We start from the raw sequence: 9,631 nt of genomic DNA on the forward strand, positions 1-9,631 counted from the left end.
ACAAACGGGAGTAACCCCTAGCCATAGCAGGGATTCTATTCATCCAAAACATTCTACGGCATATTAGAGTCTCCTCGGGGGTTCTTCTGAAGGTTCTGGCCGACGGTAATATTTCTATAGGCCTAATTCAGGAACTGGTGTTATAAGGGTAGAATCCAGACTTTGAACATATCAGGGGAAGTTTATTTACTGCACTACTGCCGAAAGACATGGGACTTGTACCTTTGTAGATGCCATTCTTTTACTTTGGTTTCCCACAAGGGGCTTGAAGGTACTCTACTAATCTTCATGTCTGGCGAGGAAACGAGAAGGGTGGCTGTTTGCTCCTCCTACCAGCCTACGTAATAATACTCCAGGCCCCCAACTACGTGTGGGATGGAGGATCTGCCGGCGGCCAAAAGAACAGATTATTGATACGGCGGGAGCCGGATTATATCACAGTGAACCGTGCAAAAAACGCTCCATTTCACTGGACAGAAAAATCACTATGTATCAGGCTAAAGTTTTATGCCAATTAATTAGTAAACGATAATATGATCGTCATTAAGAGAAGTATCTCCTAGCCCATTTGTAGAAAATCTAGATTCCTAGAATGAAATTCAAATAGAAATATTATATGGGCCATAAGGTTACATTGTTAACATGGAAAACCCAAAACTCGCCTTTAAGTAATATCATTTACCCTTTTCTTTGCACACCGAAAACCTTAGGGACACACTGTCAATTTGTCATTAATTCCACTCGCATTCAAATATATATATATTAAACACCTCACATTAAAAGCCATGGTGTTTTGTCGATAGATTTCATTATTTTGAACTTTCTTCTCCAAATACGATAGAATTGTCACCTTTACGGAATTCCTATTCGTATTAACCCATGATCTGGAATAGGTGAATGAATTTATGAGAACATATTGCACTTAAAATAATAACCAATGAATAAATCCCACTTCACACTAGTTATTGCCAACGGCCATACCGCGTTGAAAACACCAGTTCTCGTCCGAACACCGCAATTGAACAACGTCGGGACCGGATAGTGCTTGAATGGGTGACCGCCTGGGAACACCGGGTGCCGTTGGCTTGCGATTTTGCCAACCCCGTTGGCGGCGGGGTAGCGTCTGCCATTCCAAGGGTCGCGAGTTCGATTCTTGTATGGGTGGGTTTTCCTCCACCTTGGGCTTGGGTGTTTGTAAACTGTGACCATTGTTATCATTGATAATAGTCCGATGTAAAGCCCAATATGTGCTTTTTTCGGACTAATGCTAAATAAAAAATAAATAAATAAATTATTGAATTTTTACAACCGGAATTAACGTTAAAGGTTTAATTGGAATGAGCGATAAAAGAACGGGGGACATATTGGAGTAAATAAATATCCAGGAGGCTGAACTTTCGAGACGCCGTGTTGCCTTGCAGCGTCAATAAGGGCAGAGAGACTTCGATTCCGGCGAAACGGCGTCCTGAGGTTAACAATGGTGTCTCCTGCGGCGGGGGAGATGGGAGGGGAAGGTGTTGTCCGCCCGGTCGTCAGTGGAATGAGAGATGTGTGAGGGCGAGAGAGAGGGAGGGGACGAGGGGCGAGATGGGAGGAGGGGGATCGGCAGTGCGCAGCAGTTCAATCCCTTCCCCGCCGCCCTTCCCTCGCTCTCACCGGTGAGCTCATGCCTTGGCGCGAATTCGACTCCTCGGCTCCACGCGTCGCTTGCATGTTAATTCAGGACGCCCCTCGAATAAGTGTGAATCAACGCATTTTGATTCACGACTATTCGCAACGCAACGTGTGTGTGAACCATATCGCACCGGTAGGCCAGTAGCTCTATAAGAAACGGCATCGACATAAATATCCACCAAATAGGTGTGTATGGCAGGGGATGTAAGCACCAGGTGGGAAGGGTAAGTGATAAGGGAGGATATGGGAGAGGAAGGGAAAAATATTCGTTTAAAAACTATCAAATAACGAGCAACTTTGTACACATGCAGGAGGAACAAGGCATTTCAAAACAAGTGTTAATTCTCCTAATATATTAGTTATTTTTCATACGAAAAAAGAGAATTAAATGAACTAAAACCTATTATACGGCAGGCCTCCATCATAAAAAGACAGGCCATGCAGAACTGAACATCTACATAATAGTAAATAGACTGAATAGTAAGAAGGGGAAATTCTACCTTTACGTAGACATGCAATTCATGGTCTCCCGTAGATACAGTTTTGCTATCTCTAACCCTACAGTTGCTATCCCGTATTGTCCGTGGGAAGAAGGAGTCCTTGAGTCGGCTAGTCCTGGCATCTATTTCCCGAATTTTATATGCATGATCCAAGCGACCAATGTACGTAGGAGTGCGAATTATTTGCGAGTCCTCGGTGCTGAAACATGCGGATCTAAATTTATTTAATAATTTCAATCTTGCATTGAATCGTCTCTCAGCCAATGATTCCCACCCCAAATCCATGAGCATTTCGGTGACGCTTTGCGTTTTATCGTAGGAATTTTTTACAAAACGGTCTGCCCGGCGTTGAACCTTCTCAATTTCCCGAATGAGACCTTTTTCACTCGGATCCCACACGCTGCATGCATATGCTAAATGAGGCCTTACAAGAGCGTGGTAACAACGTTCCTTGACCTTCGAGTCACTTTTGCCGACAATGCGTCTAATGAATCCCATTTTTTTATATGCTTGACCGCAGACTTCACGTATGTGAGTCCCCCAAGTTAAGTCTTTTGTGAATGTGACACCTAGGTATTTTACTGTATCAACTACTGCTAGGTCACCTCCAGCTAATTTGTAAGCAAATCCCGTTGATCTTTTAAAGAAATTTACCACCGAACATTTATTATAATTTAGTGTCAATCCCCAGTTAGAACAGCATTTAGTAATGCAATCTAAATCCTGCGCTAGAATAAAACGATCCTCATCCCCAGATATCTGCCGATAGATCACCGTGTCATCCGCGAACATCCTAATCTTAGTTTTCACTGCGTGGTTCAAATATGGGATACAATTGGCCATACCTCTTCAAATTTTCAAATCATTCCCAAATGGACATCTCTCCTGAGTTTTGGTCCCCCACCTCAACACTTTATAAAGTAATTTTAAGAATTATATATTCAAGAAATACGCGATACAACAATAGGTCGTTGATTACATGGAGTTGCCGAAGGACGGTTTGGTGAGAGGCAGAGAGAGAGAGAGAGGGAAAAGGGTCAAAGCATAGTTCCCCGTCCTGGAATTTCGGCCGAGGGCATTCCCGATTCTTCAAGATACATATCTTGAGTTTTTTCCGGATATCTCATCAATGTTGGTTGCCTTCGGGAGGCGACTCTTTCAGTGCCTGAAGATAATTAACGCAAAATATGACCTAACAAATCTACGTATTCCAGCCAAGAGGTTTACCCACCCTTCATACTTGTATCCATAAAAAAATACCCTACAAACCACCGCAAAGGCGTGTGGTGCGGGGTTGGTGGGGCACCCGCCGCACTATTCAGATCTTTTGCCAGTATCACACGGTTCTCTTCGTCAGACAACTCCGAATAAATCGCAGTGTCATCCGCGGACCTCGTTATCTTAATAATCAATTCGTGATTTATATCTGTTTAAATGATCAAGAAGACCATGGGCCCAATTACACTTCCCTGTGGTACACCAGAGGTAACTCGTATGCTATCAGAACTAGCGCCATCAAGGACTATCATCTTTTCCGACAGTAAATCTTTCACCCAATTTACAACGCAGTATTGATTAATTAGCTTGCAATGGGCGACCTTGCTGAATTCCTTTTTAAAATCCAAAAAAATCGCATACACTTTTGATCGTTGCAAATACGCTAATGTTTTCCAATAGTTTGCAACTCATTGGTGGGAGGGATATGGGTCTGTAATTATATCCACATTTACGTAGTACATATATATTTTAGGACCAAATTATTTCGGGGTTATTCATCGCTTAAAGTGGGCATCAGAACTCAAAATAGCAGTTTTAAATAAATTTGAATCATGTCCGGAATTCTGAGGAGTTTATGAAAAAATGGAGCCTTTAATCAACAGAACAACACGATGTTGATAAGGCGGATAGACAGTCACGCGCCTCGAGGGTGGAGAGAAGCCCTAAAGGACCGACGTCACACGTTGACATTCTTAAGTGATGAATATAGTATATGGGAGAAAAGCCTGACGGGATCTCAAAGTAATCCGACATCCTCCAGTTCGTGTGCTCAAACGGCCAAAATTTCCATCTGAACCAGACTTGAAACCCTTGGATTAATTACACCTATTCCGTGATTATTTCCAATTTTATCATGAATTGAAAACTTTAATGTATTTTTAAGCATTAGCAGATGACCTTATCTCTTGACTACATGACATAGCCTTTTGATTTCCGAAAAAAATAGGCAAGATGCACTTTTCGGAAGATGCAGGATCTCTGGGTTATTTTGAGAAACTGAGGGAATCATTATGGCACCAAATTATAACGGTAGATTCGACCACCAGGATAAAATGAGAGAGGTAAGATGCTGTCGCAGACATATCGACATACTCGCTCTTCCCTCAAGACGCAATCACGACAAAATTGTGCCACGGAGACATAAGACACAAAATATACCATTATGCAGTAACTAACCCGAAGTTATGCGATGGCAGGGGTCACCCAGTACTAAGTCCAATGCGGCGAGTGAAATTCACACATCAGGGTGTTACGGGGGGGGGGCGAGGTCATTTCCCTGTGCCGGCTACGGTTTTCCAGGAATATCTAGTACCCGAAAAACCACACAGCTTAGGTGAAGATGAGGGTGCCCAGAGTCGCGCTCCCGGGAATCGAACTCGGGCCCTCCGGTCCAGAGTAGTCCAATGCTCTACCCCTTGACTACCCCGACCCATTTCATATTAATTCTTCAACAATGGAGAGGTTCGTAGAGTCAAGTATAAAGTTCTGCTTTCCATAAACGCTATTACTTATATCCCCCAAAAGAATAATTGACTAAATTTTAATGCGACATTAATTTGAATTTAGTAATTAATTTAGATGTCAATTTTGCAGCTCCGAAAATATCTCCGATTTTTGGTAATTTCATAATGGATTTTTAAGAAACTTAAACTTTTACCTTTAACTAATTTCACCTCCGCTCCCTCGCGTCGCAAAGACAGAAATGCAGACTGAAATTGAAAATAGCTTTCGCTCGAATTCCTCGGCTTCGATCAAAATTTGTGGGCGACCAGTGACCACTGGCAGGGCCGGGAAACCTTCGGCGAACATTGGGGAGGTGGGGTAGGATTGGACCAAGGGGCAAAGAGAAATAAGAGGACGGAGCGGTTTTACGCGTGCAAGCGGAGAGAGCAAGGTTCGGAACTGAGGATCTCCCCATAGAGGACTCTTCTCTCCCGCCCAACAAATGATGCCTTTCGCGAGACCTTCCTCTCTCGTGACTCGATCTCGGTGATACCAATTACGATGGGAAGGGGGGGGGTAAGATTGTAATGGTGAACGGGAGCGATTGGATTGATTATTCCTGTTGACGCAAATTCAAGAATTGATAAAAAGTAACTAAAAATAACCACCTACATTCGAAAATGTCATTAATGACTATTTCCTGTACTCCTTCTGAGGAAAGCGATAAGAATTTTGATTCAGAACTGGATAAAAAAATTATTGTAACATGTAGTCCAGACCTTTAGGATATTTTATGCCGCGTTAATCAGTAATTGGAGCTAAAGCTAGGTCAATAGTCCAATGCAAACGATAACATCTCCACGTTGTTGCTAGAATCCAGAACGTGTAAGTCCCCCAGATACTCACTACATCTTCATCTACATCTACATAATACCCGGCAAGCCACCGCAGGGGCGTACGGAGGGGGGTGTTAGGTCACATCCCGTAAAAGGGAATACAACCGCATGCAAAATTAACATATTTATGTAAACCTACAACTATAGAGGCGTGTATATCCGTGCACTCATGCGAAAACCTTTTTCACATACACAAATGCAAATACATACACAAGTACTATCAACCAACATTCACAGGACCTTAGTTTGCAGTAAAATTCAATTGAACTAAATGGAGTACGTTTAAATGAACTTTAAGGAATGCAGTACATTTATCCAATAACCTGCAAACTAGCATTGAAAAGTTTGAAGGGACGTTTACGTAATTTCCTCCATTTGAGCTCTGCTGTGCTCCGAAAAATGGTCCTGTAGTGTAGGTAGAAAATCAAAAGCGAAAGACATCTTGAATCGCATGCCTAAGGCGCCGTTTTCCGTTTCAATCCACACCTTAATTTATTTAAAATAATTCCACACTGAACTTCTCTCAATCTAAAGAGTTTGGAAATAAAATTCACATTTCTTGTAGAAACTACAAGCATGCGAGACGTGTACGCATGAAAATATCCACTGCAAGGGTATTAGGTATACTTGTAGGTGCATGTGTATATTAATTGGTGGTTTGAGTGTTTGCATGTGTGTGGGGTGTAAGTGTTCTTGCATGAATGCATGCCATGTTTCGTTTGTGGATGGTATAAATTTGTGGCTTTTGCATGCGGTTTTTTTTCTTTCTTAATTACGGGTGGTGTCCTAACACCCCCCGCCACACGCCCTTGCGGCGGCTTGCGGGGTATTAAGTAGATGTAAATGTAGAAAACTGAAACAGTAGCTTTAGTTAGTAGATATTCATCACAATAAATATCATATGACGTCACGGTTAAGATGGCAACAGTCCCGAGTCAAAGCTAAAATAACATACATTACATAAGGAGCTACGCATAGAACTAAGTAGTGAATCAATAACAAATAGATATTAATGTTATTTTAACAGAATCGAACTATGGCGTAATGATGAGGCAATTTTCTCGCTGGATTAGATATAAAACGATTTAAACACGACCAAAATTTCTAGGAATAAAAATTACATCTAAAATCGATATTTTGAGACAAAGATGAAGACTAGGCATGATGGAAAATATATACTAATGGACTATATGATAAAGATAATATAATATTAATAAAGATAGACTAAGACTCGGAATACTTGACGACGAAATAGAGAGAGGATGAAAGAAAACGCTATCGAGGAAGGCTGTGGAAATAGGTGTATGCATACCCAACAGCAGAACTACTCAAGAAATCCGTACATTGAGAAAGGAAGGTTTTCGATGGGATCATTCGTAGCATTTATAAGAATAGGCTTCTCGGATAAAAGTATGAGAGCTAGAGAGCATTTAGAGCTAAACGATGAACTTATAATATGCGGTTTAAGGATATACTGAGTCATTTTAGTGAGGACTTAGGAATACAGTAGTGTGTAGCGCCAGGGTCTCTTAAAAACCTGCCAAGAGCCTATTATTACTGATTTTACGAGTTAATATTAGATGCATGGAATTTTTAATAATAATAATTTCTATAAGTCATAACTAGACTCCAAAGGACTCGCCAAAAATCTATTCCCCTCCTTTACATCGTAAATTCAAATATATTTTGTCAAACGATGCGCATCCACGAGTTTTCACTTAAATTATAAGTAAATGTAATTTTTTGAGGCGCCATAGGATTGCAGTTGTATTAATAAAAATATGCAAGCGATTTACTTTAAAGAAATTTTAAAATTCTAATTTGCTGCACGTTAAAATCCTATTTTCAAGTTTTAACGCCCTTAAAATTAATTTCAGGATTTTTTTTTAAATAAAAAAAAAAAATTATTCTTATTGAGATTTCTTCTCGTCACATAGCCTGGGACTTTGATACGGATGAGCGGTGAGATGCGAGCATTTATTTCTTGATGCTTATACGGCACCTTGCATAACCTGGAAAGAAAACAAAACGATGAAATAGAAAAAATTAGTTAGAGTTAATTGCTGTGATTGGTGATAGTTAACGTAGATAGCATGATTTCATATACCATTCCCTTTACACCATTGCAACTAAGATTTATTTATTGTCATCAAATGTACAAATTTCAATGTGTTTTCACTTCTGTGGTTGTATCTGTTGAATATCGTCATCGGACATTTGAATTTAAATCAAAATTTCTGTTTCTACGAAACGTACCACGTGGTAGGGGATTGCCTGTTGGACTGTAATTTTTTTCGGCCATGATATGGTACAATTTTTGCTAAAACATAAGCTAATACGTATACCCCGCTTTCTGAAGCGTGTCATTGACCTCTTTCTCACCTCTTCCCAATTGGCTTCCCATGGACACAAGATCTCGTACACAAGGTGGCCGCTAGTGAAACGTAAAAGAACTAACTCTTTGAGCAATCGAAGGCCATCATCCACTTCGATAGAAAGATCATTAAAAGTAAGTTCTGGTTAACGTTCAACTTTAATCTAAATACCATTTGAAAAAGAGTGATAATGTAAAGAAAACATTTGAGGTCGAATGTGTTGTTAACCGTTGGGGATTAATTTATTGAAAAGATTTAAAAAGATTTTTATTTCAACATTCGGACTTCTACTCTCGGCCAAAGAGAAAGCGTGTCCTGTTAACCCTCACAAACCTACTTTAGACCACACCTGTTCATTAGCGAGTATCAAAATCCCAAATTCTGCCACCATTTTATGCTCGGGGCCCATTGCAAGGCACCAATCCTAGCGGTTTCAAGTAAAACAACATTTTCAACGCATTCGGATTTTTTTTAAATTCAAAGGTCTAAATGCGTAGTTCACATTTTGAAGACACTGCGAGGACAAAAAAATGACAGGCGGGAGTACTATTCACTTCATACTTGGTATAAAAAAATTTTTTCAATTGATGCATTAAAAGAAAAAATATTAAATTCAAGCCATGGCAAACACTATCTTTTTCAACTCAGTATACGTATGTCCCGCGAGTATAAACCTAAGGCAGCCAGATTTAAGTTCTTCCCCTCCATAGAGAGCACGCTCATTAAGTCGTCGCAATATCTCGATTGTTTCTACATCTACATAAAACCCCGCAAGGGCGTGTGGCGAGGGGTGTTAGGTCACCACTTGTAAAAAGAACAATACCACATGTAAAATCAACAACATGTAATACTACATCCACAGCGGCGCACACACTCATGCAAAAATCCCTTCATGCAACACTCATTCAAACACATATACCATAAACCAACAAACAACTTCACCCAAGGATGCAGCACGGAAGCCATCACACAACACGCAAGCCAGGACACAACAAGCAATAAGGCGAAACTCCACCACCACATGAACACGCGACACAAAACGCTCTCTCCCCCCCCCCCCCAAAGAGACAGTGAGAGGCAGGTAATGCGAGACCCAACGTTGCAGGTAGCGAGTGGCTCCCACGTGGAGAGGGATTGCTTTATACTCATTTTCCTATGTGACGCCTGGTATCCCTTCTAGCATACCTCGTCCTATTTCTCAATAACAACTGCAAGGGTTGGAGATACGGTCAAATATTTCGAATGTACTAGTCTACATCTACATAAAACCCCGCAAACCGCCGGAAGGGCGTGTGGCGGGCGGTGTTCGGTGACCACCCGTAAAAGGGAACAAAACCGCATTCAAACGTAGTAAGGTGCAGAATGTGATTAAACGCAAAGAGATGAACCGCATTCCGTGTTAACTCCCTCGAGTTCATATGATCGCTCCCGAATCATGGAAGAATTCCTTTCCACTTAAATGGAA

The 9,631-nt window shown here is 41.0% G+C and overlaps 1 pseudogene; it reads left to right on the plus strand.

Moving 5' to 3' along the window:
• Positions 1-967: 967 nt before the first annotated feature.
• LOC139694683 (5S ribosomal RNA) lies at positions 968-1,086 on the plus strand (annotated as a pseudogene).
• Positions 1,087-9,631: the final 8,545 nt, after the last annotated feature.

Source organism: Hetaerina americana, unplaced genomic scaffold (assembly GCF_022747635.1).
Source record: "Hetaerina americana unplaced genomic scaffold, ioHetAmer1.1.p SCAF_52, whole genome shotgun sequence".
NCBI lineage: Eukaryota > Metazoa > Arthropoda > Insecta > Odonata > Calopterygidae > Hetaerina > Hetaerina americana.